The sequence below is a fragment of the Heterodontus francisci genome, chromosome 1 (genome assembly GCF_036365525.1).
Source record: "Heterodontus francisci isolate sHetFra1 chromosome 1, sHetFra1.hap1, whole genome shotgun sequence".
NCBI classification, from domain to species: domain Eukaryota; kingdom Metazoa; phylum Chordata; class Chondrichthyes; order Heterodontiformes; family Heterodontidae; genus Heterodontus; species Heterodontus francisci.
This window is the reverse complement of record NC_090371.1, coordinates 232,264,268-232,281,066: the sequence shown is the minus strand read 5'-3', so window position 1 is coordinate 232,281,066 and position 16,799 is coordinate 232,264,268. Positions and strand designations below refer to the sequence as shown.

The 16,799-nt window shown below is 43.2% G+C and overlaps 1 protein-coding gene across 1 annotated transcript in view; it reads left to right on the top strand.

Moving 5' to 3' along the window:
- The window catches only part of gask1b (golgi associated kinase 1B), a 110,146-nt gene that overhangs the window by 90,721 nt on the left and 2,626 nt on the right, over positions 1-16,799 (top strand). The gene's annotated exons all lie outside the window — the stretch shown is intronic.

Sequence of the window (16,799 nt, the reverse complement as noted above, 5' to 3'; positions counted from 1 at the left end):
AGATACTTGGCTGGAAGGATATTTGCATAGGAACAGACTGCTTGTGAAGACAAAGGAGTAATCCCTGGACCACTTAACCCACAATGGACTTTGATCACCAGACATTGAAGGAACACTGCTCAGATGGCAAAATCCACAAACAGAAGTGTCAAACCAGCTAGTCACATGACTAACCTGCTGGGCAACCTGGGTTTTTTTTGAATTGTGCCACAGAGAAAGACTCGGAAGGCAGTTTGGAACTGGAACCTGGAATAAGGAAGCCTCTCTCTCTCTCTCTCTCTCTCTCTCTCTCACTTTCTCCCAAGCCACCGGACCCATGGAAGACACGTAAACCTCAAGAGAGAAAAGACTCTGACCTCGAAACAAGTTGAAGCGTGCACTGGGTCCAAACAAATTTCAAGTCTGACTGGTAAACAAAGACTTCACAGCAATCTCAAAGGACAGTAAAATAGAAATCCATCTATTGCCTCAAACTTTTCCCCATTATTCTTTTCTACTTTCCTGTCTCTATCTGCGTGTGTGTTTATCGCGTATGCATGCTAGCATGGTCGCGTCACATATTCGTAGTTGGTAACCGGATTAGAGTTTATAATTAATAAACTTCTACCTTACTTGATTAAAATCTAAGAAAAACTGTCTGAATTGATTTCTTTGCCTTACAATTGGAAAGTGGTGAACAAGGATTCACTAAGGGGGAGGTAGAACACGGTATTTTTCCAAAACTTAAACCCTGCTACAGTTAAACCAGGAAAGGTTGAGAGGGAACCCCTTGATCCTTCTCATCTAGTCGTAACAACATGGTTTTTTATTGAAAAGAAATAAAGACGTAAAGAGGTTTTCATTCATTTGCTCATTCATACTTAAATATTTGCTGATGGCTGGGAAAACAAGAATGGGCTCATTCACAAAGATGGCTTTCAATTTTTTTTTAATTTCCTTCTGGCATGCCTCTGTCAATAGCACCTTTGCTTTTTGTGTCAGTACCTTTATTAGTGGGATGGCTAGGGTGCTAATGTTTGAAACCAGCATTTGGTTCTCAATACAACACCATATGGATTCCCCAAGCTGCAAAACATTAGTGTCTAATATGGTGGAATGAGTTCTGGAAGGCAAATTGTCAGTAGACCTTCCTGGTTTCAGCATTTCTTCCCGAATAGTGTCAGGTACAGGTACAGTGACAGAACGAGCAGGAAAAGAGCAAATCCCATTCTTCAATTTTTGCTCTGATTGCTTGACACTATTCTAATAAAATTCAGGTAGGTCCATGCTCTTTCTGTGGCTGTATGTACAAAGAACAAAGAACAATACAGCACAGGAACAGGCCATTCGGCCCTCCAAGCCTGCGCCGATCTTGATGCCTGTCTAAACTAAAACCTTCTGCACTTCCGGTGACCGTATCCCTCTATTCCCGTCCTATTCATGTATTTGTCAAGATGCCTCTTAAACGTCGCTATCATACCTGCTTCCACCACCTCCCCTGGCAGCAAGTTCCAGGCACTCACCACCCTCTGTGTAAAAAACTTGCCTCGCACATCCCCTCTAAACTTTGCCCCTCGCACCTTAAACCTATGTCCCCTAGTAACTGACTCTTCCACCCTGGGAAAAAGCTTCTGACTATCCACTCTGTCCATGCCGCTCATAACTTTGTAAACCTCTATTATGTCGCCCCTCCACCTCCGTCGTTCCAGTGAAAACAATCCGTGTTTTTCCAACCTCTCCTCATAGCTAATGCCCTCCAGACCAGGCAACATCCTGGTAAACCTCCTCTGTACCCTCTCCAAAGCCTCCATGTCCTTCTGGTAGTGTGGCGACCAGAATTGCACACAATATTCTAAGTGCAGCCGAACTAAAGTTCTGTACATCTGCATCATGACGTGCCAATTTTTATACTCTGTGCCCCGACCGATGAAGGCAAGCATGCCGTATGCCTTCTTGACTACCTTATCCACCTGCGTTGCCACTTTCAGTGACCTGTGGACCTGTACGCCCAGATCTCTCTGCCTGTCAATACTCCTAATGGTTCTGCCATTTACTGTATACTTCCCACCTGTATTAGATCTTCCAAAATGCATTACCTCACATTTGTCCGGATTAAACTCCATCTGCCATTTCTCCGCCCAAGTCTCCAACCGATCTATATCCTGCTGTATCCTCTGATAATCCTCATCACTATCTGCAACTCCACACAACCTTTGTGTCGTCTGCAAACTTACAAATCAGACCAGCTACATTTTCCTCCAAATCATTTATATATACTACAAACAGCAAAGGTTCCAGCAATGATCCCTGTGGAACACCACTTGTCACATCTCTCCATTCAGAAAAGCACCCTTCCACCGCTACCCTCCGTCTTCGATGACCGAGCCAGTTCTGTATCCATCTTGCCAGCTCCCCTCTGATCCCGTGTGACTTCACCTTTTGTACCAGTCTGCCATGAGGGACCTTGTCAAAGGCTTTACTGAAGTCCATGGAGACAGCATCCACTGCCCTTCCTTCATCAATCATCTTCATCACTTCCTCAAAAAGCTCAATCAAATTAGTGAGACACGACCGCCCCTTCACAAAACCATGCTGCCTCTCGCTAATAAGTTAATTTGTTTCCAAATGGGAGTAAATCCTGTCCCGAAGGATCCTCTCTAATAATTTCCCTACCACTGATGTAAGGCTCACCGGCCTATAATTTCCTCGATTATCCTTGCTACCCTTCCTAAACAAAGGAACAACATTGGCTATTCTCCAGTCCTCTGGGACCTCACCTGTAGCCAATGAGGATACAAAGATTTCTGTCAAGGCCCCAACAATTTCTTCCCTTGCTTCCCTCAGTATTCTGGGGTAAATCCCATCAGGCCCTGGGGACTTATCTACCTTAATGCTTTGCAAGATGCCCAACACCTCCTTTTTGATAACGACATGACCCAGACTATCTACACTCCCTTCCCTCGACTTATCATCCACCAAGTCCTTCTCTTTGGTGAATACTGATGCGAAGTACTCATTTAGCACCTCGCCCATTTCCTCTGGCTCCACACATAGATTCCCTCCTCTGTCCTTGAGTGGGCCAACCCATTCCCTGGTTACCCTTTTGCTCTTTATATACGTATAAAAAGCCTTGGGATTCTCCTTAATCCTGTTTACCAATTACTTTTCATGACCCCTTTTAGCCCTCCTGACTCCTTGCTTAAGTTCCTTCCTACTGTCTTTATATTCCTCAAGGGCTTCGTCTGTTCCCAGCCTTCTAGCCCTTACGAATGCTTACTTTTTCTTTTTGTCTAGGCTCACAATATCCCTCGTTATCCAAGCTTCCCGAAACTTGTCAAACTTATCCTTCTTCCTCACAGGAACATGCCGGTCCTGGATTCTAATCAACTGACGTTTGAAAGACTCCCACATGTCAGATGTTGATTTACCCTCAAACAGCCGCCCCCAATCTAAATTCTTCAGTTCCTGCCTAATATTGTTATAATTCACCTTCCCCCAATTTAGCACCTTCACCCGAGGACTACTCTTATCCTTATCCACAAGTACCTTAAAACGTACGGAATTATGTACAAGCAGATTCACCAAGCCGGATGAACTTACTGATGGATTCAGATCCACCTCCATCCCAGGTAGGAACAGATGATGAGCAGGCTTTTGATGAATGTACTCCTGCTCCAGGTACTCTCTCTTTGTACGAGTCCCCTAAATCCTCTTGAAGCACACCTTTAATTACAGATATGGCTTCACTGGACAGCAAGTCAGGGCCACCTGGGGAAAGCCTTGATAGTGTCACCTTTGTAGGAGTGTTTTCACATATCTCTGGAAAATTATGGACAATGTATTCTGGCTCCACTTTCTTACTGACCAATAATGTTGTTAAAGCTGTATGAGTGCTCATCTGATAACTGGTCAGATGCGTACCTTGGACTGTAGACGCATGCTCTGCAGGGTGGTAAGGAGTCTGCAAGGGAATAGCAGGCTGTCTGGGTCCATTCGGCTTTGGGACCAGGACAACAGGGAAACTCCAACCACTTTGGCCAGGATTGACTCTGCGGAAGTGTAGGGGAACATAGTTCCTTATCGGATAAAACTCCGGTACCTCTCAGGGAATTTGTCCAGTCCAGCTACGCATAGGGAAATACCCTCAGAGGGTCTAGGCTCTATCGTGAGGGCCTCTGCCGGTCCTGCTATGCTCTTTTCTGCGGTATCCTCCTTGGGACTGCCCTTGCAGAGACCTATTAGACCCATTGGCTTTCCATTTAGCCTCCAGCATTCTTTGTTGCAGTGAGAGCACACTGGTCTCCGGGGTTGCTCTTTGTGGGTTTGGGGTGGACTGTTTGCACCCTTGTTTGTACTCCTCTTTCCAGATGTGGATCCCTTTTTATCCCACTCTCCCTTCCTATTCTCCCACTGCTTTTGGGGTGGCTTTGGAAGGATCTGCCTGAGTTGCCAGGCCTATGTGTGAGGTCATAGCAATCAGCAGCGACTGCAGCCTCTGTAGCCGTGTGGACTCTCTGCTCCTCCAAGTGCACTCTTAGGTTTCTGGGTAGGCAATTTTTAAACTCCTACAGCAACATCAGCATGCGTAATTCCTCATAGGTGTGCTGTATTTTTACTGATCGGACCCACCGGTCGAAAGCAATTTGCTTTCACCTTTCGAATTCTGAATAAGTCTGCATGGGTTTCTCTCGAGCATTTCTGAATTTCTGGTGATTTGCCTCTAGGGACCAACTCATAAGCACTAAGGATGGCTGCTTTGGTCTGCTTGTAACTAGCAAACATTTCAGGGTCAGCGTAGAACAAGTCTTACTTGTTAACTGACCCTGAATTATGAAGGCCCACATTTCTTGTGCCCATCGTAGCTGTCTCATGACCTTCTCAAAAGTAGCAAAAAGGGATTCCACCTCACTCTTTTCAAATTTTGGTATGAACTTAGTATACCTAAGAGCTTCAAAGCCTGATTCTGGCTTGCGGAGATTTGGGCGGTTACCGGGTGAAGTGAGATTTTCCCTAGCAGCCCCCCTCTCTCTCTGCTTGAGCCTTCAGCTCCATTTCCAATTTTGGTAGCTGGAAAACCCTTTCTCTCTCCTTTCTCTTTCTCTCTCTCTCTTTGCTTTTCTCTCCTCTCTCTCTTTGCTTTTCTCTCTCCTCTCTCTTTCCTTTTCTCTTTCCTCTCTCTTTCTTTTTCTTTTTCTCACTGCTTTTCTCTTTCCTGAAACTCTAGTTGCATCCTGAGTTTTTCCAGTTCCATTCTGGCTATGGGAGATGGGTCAGATTCAGGAGTTAATGCCTCATCTGCCTGTTCCGGAATGGACTGTCCCCTAAGTGCTCAGCCAGCATTTTTAGGACCTTAGTTCGTTTCACCTTTCTAGGCAGTTTCACTTGTATCTCTCTAGCTATAGCTTTTAACTGGTCTGTACTCAGGGTTGCCAGTGTTTCAGAAGTTGCATCACCTTGCTCCAAAAACATCTTTGAATCAAAATGATCCATTTTCTAATGTTAGAATGAGAGTTTTTTTTCTGCGGTTGTTTATTTGCCTTAACAATCTTTTCAGCTACCAGATTTTCCCCTTTTGGTTTCCAATCAGTTTATTTTAATTTCTGAATCAGCTCATTTCTTAAATTTGGTCTTTCATGGGTTTATCCTGGACTTGAGCTCCCAATTTCTATGTTACGAACAGGCAGTTAATTTAATTTTTTTCCCTCTGATCAAATTTCCCTTTTTTTTTAACACCTGTCTGTGACTGGATTAGTGATTGAATTTCTTTCCCTCCCTTAAAGCCTAATAATAATTGACCACTTCAATAACATGGATTTTAAAGTTAAAACAAAGAAGTAGGGTTTATTCACACACTCTTAAATTCGGGAAAGAGTTTAACTTCACCACGCATGCTTACAAACATTCAGGGAAGAGTTAAAGGCATAAAAAAAGGCAAGAATATTTATTAAATAGAAATTTATCTTAACTACTAGCTAAGAGGCATCTTGACAAATACATGAATAGGATGGGAATAGAGGAATACAGTCCCCGGAAGTGCAAAAGGTTTTAGTTTAGACAGGCATCAAGATCGGCGCAGGCTTGAAGGGCTGAATGGCCTGTTCCTGTGCTGTACTGTTCTTTGTTCTAATATGGATTTCAGTTAAAACTCGTGTCCATGAATATCAAAAAAGTGTTCAAAATTTGGAGTTCACCGATTAGAAACACCGAATAGAGGAGGAGCCGTTGGAGATATCTCTTCTCTTGTGAATTTCTTTTTCTTTGCACACTCAAAGGTAATAATGGAGACCACTAAATTGCTGGTGTCACCTTATTTTAGATGGAGAGGGAATTGGTAGAAATCAGAAAATCAGACATTTTCTGCTGTTACTGCAGCTTCTCGTCTTGGAGTTGGTTTGCTCCTTGCTGGATTTTTCAAAGTGTGGCTGCTCTTTAATGTTTCTTGTTGAAAAGGCCTTAGGGAGAAAAGTCAATGCAGCTTGAAGACAGGCTGTAGATTCTTGCAGGGATATGCGTCTCGAGCACACGGCAGCTGTATAATGGAGGACAGGCTATACTCACAAATGGTCGCAGTTTTGAGTCCACACAGGTTGGATAGGGATCTCCTGAGTCCTAAAGCTAGACTCTTTTTAAGTGGCTGTCCCACCTGACCTCTCTCCTCCATTTTGACAATCAGAACACAGAAGTACAAACTTAAAACATGCTGTATAAAATGGTAGTTGACATTAATACACAAATGCACAACATAATTTACAAGGGGGTTCGCATGCATTCATGACAGATATATGGACACAAAAGCACTTCAAGAATAAAATATACATTAATTGATGAAGGTGAAAATGATCTCAATGTAAATGAGAGAAAATGTGATATACATATTTTATTATGGTTCCTCAAAAAACATTTTCAATGCCAAAATATTAATTCTGTGACTTCCTGAATATTTTTGTTTCAGAATAGAGATTTCTGTTCAGCTTAATTTTAATTTGGAGTGAGTTTTCTGCAAAGTGTCCATGATGCCATTTCCTTGAAGTAACAGAAAATCTGAAGCATAATATATATCTCATTAACATGTTGCATTGGATTGAACAAACACAACACCAGTGACCAGAAAATGTGTATCCTTTCAAAAAAAGCAAGGCTGTATACGTGACATAACTATAGTGTAGCACCGATGCAATGCCCAAAGGCCATAATTCTTGCACCATGTTTCAAAATCAGGCTCACTGTATCTTGCTCCCTTTTGGATTTCCTGTTGCAAATCACTTTCCAGAGTAGCCTGTGAACTAATTTCAGATATGCAACAAGCAACCAGATATTCACAAGCTGCTTTTTTAATGACGACTGTTGATTGTGAAGACGGGCTTAAAGGAAACAATCCTAAACCAGATGAGTTTAATGTGCTAGAATAGCCATTTTGCTCAATGATGGATATTTAACATGTTACTGAAATCAGACTCCAGAGTAGTTTTGCAAAATCTGAAAAGCAAACGGAGGAAGCAGCATCCTCATCAAAGTGTAGGAATCAATAGTGGGAGGAAAAGCGAATGAGTGTGGCAGCCAATGGCTGTGAGGGAGGAGGTGGAATCTCAGAGTGGAATAATCAATGGTAGTGAGGGAGGAGGAATAATTTCAGTGACAAAGTCAATGGCATTGAGGGAAGAGCTGGAATCTCAGAGTGGGATATTCAGTGGTAGGAAGAGAGAATATCAGACAGGATCTGTCAGTGGTTGTGGGAGGTGAGCTATCAGAACAGAACATTCAGTGACATTAAGGCAAGGGAGAGAATTTTAGAGTGGAGCAGTCAATGGGAGTAGGGAATAAAGGGAAATATCACAGTAGAACAGTCAATCGCAGCGATGCGGAAGGGGTAAACCTCAGAGTGGAATAAGTCGGTAGTTCAAATTCACTAGTATTTCCATGAGTGCTGTATATGGCAAAAAAGTAAAATATTCAGTGTACTCTAGTTGTGCCAAGATATGTATCCCTGTGGGAAAGAAGTAATGCATAATGGAATGTGTTTAACGCCATGTTAAAAATACCATATCCCATTCAGTACTGCGAAATCTGCAGATTAACTGATGAGTAATGATGATAAATTAACATGGAAATAACCCAGATGGGGATGATATTTATAGATTTCCCATAACAGATAGGATAAGCTCGTTGTGCAAATAGAACATGAAATCACTGTAAACTGTTAAATTTGAGAAGGCAATCGCAGCTGCAGCACTATGATTCCCAGGGTAACAGAGCAGAGTTTGATCGTTGCCAGATCTGAACTATGAAGCCCAGTATGAAGCTGAATCCCTAATTCCTGAATAATTAATTATTTGGAACGTTGGGTACTATTTTATCGGAGTCATCTATTATTATTATCGGAAGAGTAATTGAGGTGGCCAGTTTATTTTACATGTAAGGCTACTTAAAGCTGACTTTGAAAAGAACAAAATCCACTGACAAATGAAAGCTGCTCTGCAACAAACCCATTTTTATTTAGCTTGCTAAAGAAAATGGACTTGCATTTAGATATCACCTTTTACGACCTTGCAAAATGCTTTACAGCCAATACTTTACTTTTGAAGTGTAGTCACTTTTGTAACATAGGAAATGCAGCATCCAATTTGCACACAGCAAACTCCCACAAACAGCAATGTGATAATGACCTGATAATCTGCTTTAGTGATGTTGTTTGAGGGATAAATGATAGGATACTAGGAGAAGACTTCTGCCGTTCGAATAGTGCCATGGGTCCTTTTGGGGGAAGTTTTAACCCTCGGTAATGGGTAAATTTGGGTTGAGTGGAAAGTAAAAATGTAAAGTATCTCGAACCCGAACCCAATCCACCTTGAATCCATCCTCTTGTTTTAATGCAGGTATGGTGGGGACAGGCAACCAAGCTGCTCCCAGGAGGTGGGCTGCTAATTTAAATATTTTAATGAGGCTGCAGGGCTAAGATTTTATCTGTGTTTCAGGCTTAATACTGGGATTCCCAGACCTTGGGAAACTCAGCAGCTCAAAAGAGGTGAGGACTTCTGCAAGGAAGAGGTATGTGCTTTTCCAGCACTGCTTGTGGGCCAGGAAGAGCAGGAATGCTTCCCCCGGCCTACCCAAGCAAACCTGTTGAGTTTCCCAGCAAACAGACTACCCTGCACTGTCAGGATGACCTTCTTCTCCTGCGATCACAGACTTTCCCCCAAACCCCCAGCTCTCCCTTCAATCTTTCTCTGAACTTGCTCTGCTCTTTCCCTCTGATCTCCCCATCTCTACCTCCAATGTCCCTTCAACCCCTATCTCTCCTTAACACCCTAGGCTGAATTTTCAGGACTTGCTGGTGATGGGAAAGGAGGCGCTTGGGGCCTGAAAACACCAGCATGGCCAGCATGCCTAGTTTCCCAATGCCATTCCTGGCACCGACTATGTTCATCAGGACAGGGGAGGGCAGAACAGTGATCCCCTCTGATCCCCGATTAAAGGCAATTAAGGGTCTTGAAGAGCTCATTAAGTGCTCATTAATGGGGGATAGTTGAGATTTTCACAGGGGTGTACAGGCTACACAGCTGTCTGGGGTAGACCAGGTAAGGGAAACAGGTACAGAGTGGGAAGCGAGTCATGGGAACTACCTGGGAGCCATAAAAGTTTCAATGATGCAGAGGGGGACTCGGCCATTGGGAAACAGGTGCTGTTGGCACCACGCAGGTGGCGGGGAGAGTTACCTTCCTGGCACTGTGGGGGTAGAAGAACAGGAGCCAAGGCAGCCAAGAAGAACTGGGCAACCAGCTGAGCACAAGGAAGGCAGGAGCTGGCAATGGGGGCACAACTCTCAGATTTAGGGCCTAGTGGCGTTGAGGAGCAACATCCTCCAAGGGCATTGGAGGCGGAGTGGGGGGGGGCGGTTGGTGCAAATGAGGGGAGGAAGAAGAGTGGCAAGGCTATAGTGATAAGGGATTCAATCGTAAGCGGAACAGACAGGCATTTCTGCGGCCGCAAATGAGGCTCCAGGATGGTTTGTTGCCTCCCTTGTGCAAGGGTCAAGGATGCCTCTGAGCGCCTGCAGGGCATTCTGAGGGGGGCGGGCGAGCAGCCAGTTGACGTGGTACATATCGATACCAATGACATAGGTAAAAAAAAATGATGAGGTCCTACAAGCTGAATATAGGACCTCAAAGGTAGTGATCTCAGGATTACTACCAGTGCCACGTGCTAGCGAGAGCAGAAATAGCAGGATATATCAGATAAATACGTGGCTGGAGAAATGGTGTAGTGGGGAGGGATTCAGATGTCTGGGATATTGGGACCGGTTCTGGGGAAGGTGTGACCAGTACAAGCTGGACGGATTGCATCTGGACAGGACCGGGACCAATTTCTTCGGTGGGGTGTTTGCTAGTGCTGTCAGGGAGACTTTAAATTAGAATGGCAGGGGATGGGAATCTGAGCAGGGAGACAGAGGAGAGGGAAACAAGGATAAAAATGAAAGACAGAAAGGTAAGAAGCAAAAGTGGAAGGCAGAGAAAACAAGGACGATAAACAAATGGGGCTGTAGTGCAAAATAGAACTAGGATGACTGACCATGTTAAAAAAACAAGTCTAAAGGCATTGTGTCTTGATGCGCGGAGCATTCGCGATAAGGTAGATGAACTAACAGCGCAAATAGATATAAATGGTTGTGATTTAGTAGTGATTGCGGAGATATGACTGTAAGGTGACCAAGGATGGGAACTGAACATCCAGGCAAAAAGGGTAAGGAGGAGGGGTAGCGTTGTTAGTAAAGGAGGAAATCAATGCAATAGTGAGGAAGGATATTGGCTCGGAAAATCATGATGTAGAATCTGTGTGGGTGAAGCTAAGAAACACCAAGGGGCAGAAAACATTGGTGGGGGTTGTCTATAGGCCCCCAAACAGTAGTGGAGATGTAAGGGATGGCATTAAACAGGAAATTACAGATACATGTAATAAAGGTACAACTGTAATCATGGGTGACTTTGATCTGCATATAGATTGGTCAAACCAAATTAGCAAAAATACTATGGAGGAGGATTTCCTGGAGTGTGGACGTGATGATTTTTTAGACTAATACATTGAGGAACCAACTAGATAACAGGCTATCCTAGACTGGGTATTGTGCAATGAGAACAGATTAATTAACAATCATGTTGTGCAGGGTCCCTTGGGAAGGAGCGACCATAACATGATAGAATTCTTCATTAAGATGGAGAGTGAAGTAGTTGAATCTGAAACTAGGGTTCTGAATCTAAATAAAGGAAACTATGAAGGTATGAGGCGCGAGTTGGCTATGGTAGATCGGGGAACTTTACTAAAAGGGTAGATGGTGAATAGGCAATGGATAATATTTAAAGAACATGTGCATGAATTACAACAATTACTCATTCCTGTCTGGCACAAAAATAAAACCGGAAAGGTGGCTCAACCGAGGCTTAGAAAAGAAATTAGGGATAGTATTAGATCCAAAGAGGAGGCATATAAAAGTGCCAGAAAAGGCAGCAAGTCTGAGGATTGGGAGCATTTTCGAATTCAGCAAAGGAGGACAAAGAGGTTGATTAAGCAGGGGGAAATAAAGTATGAGAGTAAACTTGCGGGGAACATAAAAACTGACTGTAAAAGCTTCTATAAATATGTGAAGAGAAAAAGATTAGTGAAGACAAATGTAGGTCCCTTACAGTCAGAAACGGGGAAATTATAATAGGGAGCAAAGAAATGTCAGAACAATTAAACACATACTTTGGTTCTGTCTTCACAAAGGAGGACACAAATAACCTCCCGGAAATGTTAGGGAACCAAGGGTCTAATGAGAGGGAGGAACTGAAGGAAATCAGTATTAATAAAAAAATAGTGCTCGGGAAATTAATGGGCTCAAAGTTGACAAATCCCCAGGGCCTGATAATCTACATCCCAGAGTACTAAAGGAAGTGGCCCTGGAAATAGTGGTCATCTTCCAAAATTCTATAGACTCAGGAGCAGTTCCGAAAGATTGCAGTATGGAAAATGTAACCCCGCTATTTAAAAAAGGAGGGAGAGAAAAAACAGGGAATTACAGACCAGTGAGCCTTATATCAGTCGTGGGGAAAATGCTAGAGTCGATTATAAAGGATGTGATAGCAGAACACCTGAATAGCATAAACAGGATCGTGCAAAGTCAGCATGAGTTTACAAAAGGGAAATCATGCTTAACAAATCTACTGGAGCTTTTTGAGGATGTAGCTAGTAGAATAGATAAGGGAGAACCAATGAATGTGATATATTTGGATTTTCAGAAAGCTTTTGATAAGGTCCCACATAAGAGGTTAGTGAGAAAAATTTAAGCACCTGGGATTGCGGGTACTATACTGGCATGCATTGAGAATTGGTTGACAGACAGGAAACAGAGAGTAGGGTCCTTTTCCAGGTGGCAGGCAGTGCCTAGTGGGGTACCGCAGGAATCAGTGCTTGGGCCCCAGCTATTTACAATATATATTAATGACTTGGGTGAGGGAACTAAATGTAACATTTCCAAGTTTGCAGACAACACAAAGCTGGGAGGAAATGTGAGCTGTGAGGAGGATGCAAAGAGGCTCCAAAGTGATTTGGACAAGTTGGGCGAGTGGGCAAATGCATGGCAGATGCAGTATGATGTGGATAAATGTGAGGTTATCCACTTTGGTTGTAAAAACAGAAAGGCAGATTATTATCTGAATGGTGATAGGGGGAGGTGCAACGAGACCTGGGTGTCCTTGTACACCAGTCACTGAAAGCAAACATTCAGGTGCAGCAAGCAATTAGGAAGGCGAACGGTATGTTGGCCTTCATTGCAAGAGGATTTGAGTATAGGAGCAAGGATGTCTGGAGTATTGTGTGCAGTTCTGGTCTCCGTATCTGAGGAAGGATGTTCTTGCCATGGAGGGATTGCAAAGAAGATTTACTAGGCTGATTCCTGGGATGGCAGGATTGACGTATTAGGAGACATTGGGTCGACTAAGCCTATATTCACTGGAGTTTAGGAGAATGAGAAGGGATCTCATAGAAACCTATAAAATTCTAACAGGACTAGACAGGCTAGATGCAAGGAGGATGTTCCCGATGGTTGTGGAGTCCAGAACCAGGGGTCACAGTCTCAGGATACGGGGTATGCCATTTAAAACTGAGATGAGGAGAAATTTCTTCACTCAGAGGGTGGTGAACCTGTGGAATTCTCTACCGCAGAAGGCAGTGGAGGCCAAATCATTAAATATATTCAAGAAGGAGATAGATATATATCTTAATCCCAAAGGGATCAAGGGATATGGGGAAAAAGCAAGAACAGGGTACTGAATTAGACGATCAACCATGATCTTTTTTGAATGGCGGAGCAGGCCTGAAGGGTCGAATGGCCGACTCTTGCTCCTACTTTCTATGTTTCTATGTTTCAACACTCACATGGCAGCCAAAGTTAATGGCTGCTGCGGGGAGTTTAAATTGGGCCCGCACTTCATCTGTCCTGCATCTGTTCCTGTTCCCGTGGCCGCTAATTTCTTCCAAACCAATTAAGGGGTTGCCCCCGTGAAAATAATGAACTTAATCTGCTTCCCCCCTCCACCCCCCACTCCCGGGGGCATATTAGGAATCCAGAAACAGTCCTGACTTCTGTCTCCTGCCCCCAATGTGAAAATACAGCACACCATTCCTCCTTCTGACCTCCACCTGACCCATCTCTCCCCACGATCTCTCCTTGAGCTCTCTTCATCTCTCATGGAATCTGGCCCTGCCCAAGTTAATCACCATTGTGAATTTCTGCCAATTGCGCCCATTTGCACGCCTTTGAGGAGGCTCTTAAAATTAATCTGGTCAAGCAATTAATCAAGGACATTAATAATCCCATTTTAAAAGCTTTTATATATGTATATATTTTTAAAAATTGCTATTAAACTGATGACTGTGCATCAATGTAATAGCTTTTCAATGTCCTTTTCAATGATTTAACTTGGGTTATTCACAGGTGATAGACTAGATACTCCAATCAAAAATTATTACTTATTGCAATAAACCCATTTTCAGCTGTATTAATGAAACTGCACCTGGTTACCATTCTTATATATATCAAAGAATATTTTTGAAGGCAAAAATTTCTTTTAGAAAAATTACGTTCTAAAATATTATCCAATTGCACTGGCTCGTGGAAGATTTTACGTTCAGTGATATGGAAATGAGCTTGAGTGGAAACTTGAACAAAATAAAGACTTCAGAACACTGGCACAATTTTGAGCACAGTTTGCACTCAGATCACTAATTGCACCCAAAGTTGACACACTTGGGCAAGGTTTTTAAATTCAATTCATTGGAGATTGTGTATCCAGTACAGTTAAGCAATGGTGATGGGCAAGTGGGACTTCGTACAGGATGCAAACCCAGAGTTTTGGATGAATAAAAGATGTTGAAAGATGGATGTTGGAAGACCAGCAAGGAGGATATTGCATAAGTTAAGTATAGAGGTGACAAACACTTGAATGACCTCGGCAGCTGTGGATCTAAGGATAATGGCGGAGGCAAGCAAGTAGGTGGAAGTTAGCAATCTTGGTAGTGTTGTAGGTTTGATGCAGAACTCTGAGTCAAACAGAATAATGATGTTGCAGGCAACTTGCTTCAGTCTAAATTAACAGCTAGGTAGGAAGTTGGAGTCAATGGTAAAGTTCTGTGGGCTGTGGTAAATGATAGCTTTCATCTTTTGAAAAGATATTCAATTTATTTATTTAGAGATGCAGCACTGAAACAGGCCCTTCGGCCCACCGAGTCTGTGCTGACCATCAACCACCCATTTATACTAATCCTACATTAATCCCATATTCCTACCACATCCCCAATTCCACCATCACCTACCTATACTCGGGGCAATTTATAATAGCCAATTTATCTATCAACCTGCAAGTCTTTTGGCTGTGGGAGGAAACCGGAGCACCCGGCGAAAACCCACATGGTCACAGGGAGAACTTGCAAACTCCCCACAGGCAGTACCCAGAATCGAACCCAGGTCACTGGAACTATAAGGCTGCGGTGCTAACCACTGCACCACTGTGCCGACCAATAATGTGTCAAGAATAACCACAGAGTGAATGTGCTGGGAGAAAGGTGGTGTTTGGTGACTAACCAGTGGAACTTGGGAGGGAAGCTGCAGGTGTAATGGGGATATGGAGAATGTTTGAGAGGTTAGTCCCTGGGGAATGAGCTGGGTGAGATGGTTGTTGAGATCAGCAATTGAGGTTGCTACTCTGGGAGTTCAAAGAAAATACGCAACACCTGGTATGATTCCAAAGCAATGTCAAACCCGATTTCAAAAGTCCCCTGGTGGTTGAAGGACAGGTGTTGGCAATGGGGACACTGGCACCAGGTCCAAGGTGAGTCTGCTTAGATCATGAGGGTGCCAAGTGCTGATCAGTAGTTTAAATGTGGAGCCAGGAGGAACAATTTCATACAAGGCACTCTCCCGATGTGGGAAGTCATACTGGATCCTCCACCCTGAAAAATGGGTGCTGAACAATCCAATTACTCATGTTTTGATATTTCCGGTGGGACTGCGGTTATGGTAATAAAGTTCTCAGTTCATGTGATCTAGGTTAGAGGTGACCAAACATCTGGTTTACTGAGCTACAAAGCCACGTCCTGGACAGTCAGGAAACTGGCAATTGAAAAACCCCCCACAGGAAATAGCTTCTCAGGCTATGTTGGTTCCTTTATTGGGAAAAGCTAATTTTGTTTTCATTTCCAGAGTTGGGCTACTCCTGATCAGGAAGATGTCTAATGCCCATGAAAGCTGCAAAAATGGCTGCTGTGGTTTTCCAGAGACCTTGAAAAAATTGTGCAATGTTGAATATTTTGTCCAAGAATTTTGGAAAGTCTAAATAGCACATTTGTTTCATGGCATGTATACTGCTTACTGCAGAGGTAGGAACATGGAGAATGAGTGAAAGAAATGAATAAAAGGAAGCAGAGTGAGAAAAGTCATTATCAATCCTTAATTGAAGCCAAACTGCTACAATTTGGCATCTTTGAAAATTAGGCTAAGATTGATTTGAAAATTGGAAGTAAAGTATAATTATGCAAGTACATGTATTCCTGCATTATGTTTGGTTAATGAACATGCTATGTTCATCATACTTTGTCCACAGGTCACCTTGGCCCAATTGGCAATGCTCAGAAGTTTGTGGGTCCAGGCTCCCACTCCAGGATTTGAGCACATTGTTAAGGCTGACACTTCTGTGCAGTACTGAAGGAATGTTGTGTTGTTGGATGTGACATCTTTCAGATGAACTATTAAATTGAGCCTGTTCTGTCTATTCAGGTGGTTAAAAAAATCTCATGATGCTATTCAAAACAAGCAGGAGTTCTCCTAATAATTGTTTCTCAATTGGCATCACTGATCACAGATTATCTAGTCATTTATCACATTCCTGTTGTGGGACCTTGCTGTGAGCAATTTGGTACTGAATTTCTTTACTATAATAATGGTGATTACATTTTGAAACATATTTCATGCGAGTGAAATGCTTTGGGGCACCCTGAAAATGTGATAATGGAAGTTCTTTCAACTATGTAGCTGTCAATCACCTTAGCTCTTCTCCGTATATGATATATCTTTCTTTGGCTCCTTATCTCGAGAGACAATGGGTAAGCGCCTGGAGGTGGTCAGTGGTGTGTGGAGCAGCGCCTGGAGTGGCTATAAAGGCCAATTCTAGAGTGACAGGCAGGTGTTGCAGAAAAATTTATTTGTCGGGGCTGTTACACAGTTGGCTCTCCCCTTGCGCCTCTGTCTTTTTTCCTGCCAACTACTAAGTCTCTTCGACTCGCCACACTTTAGC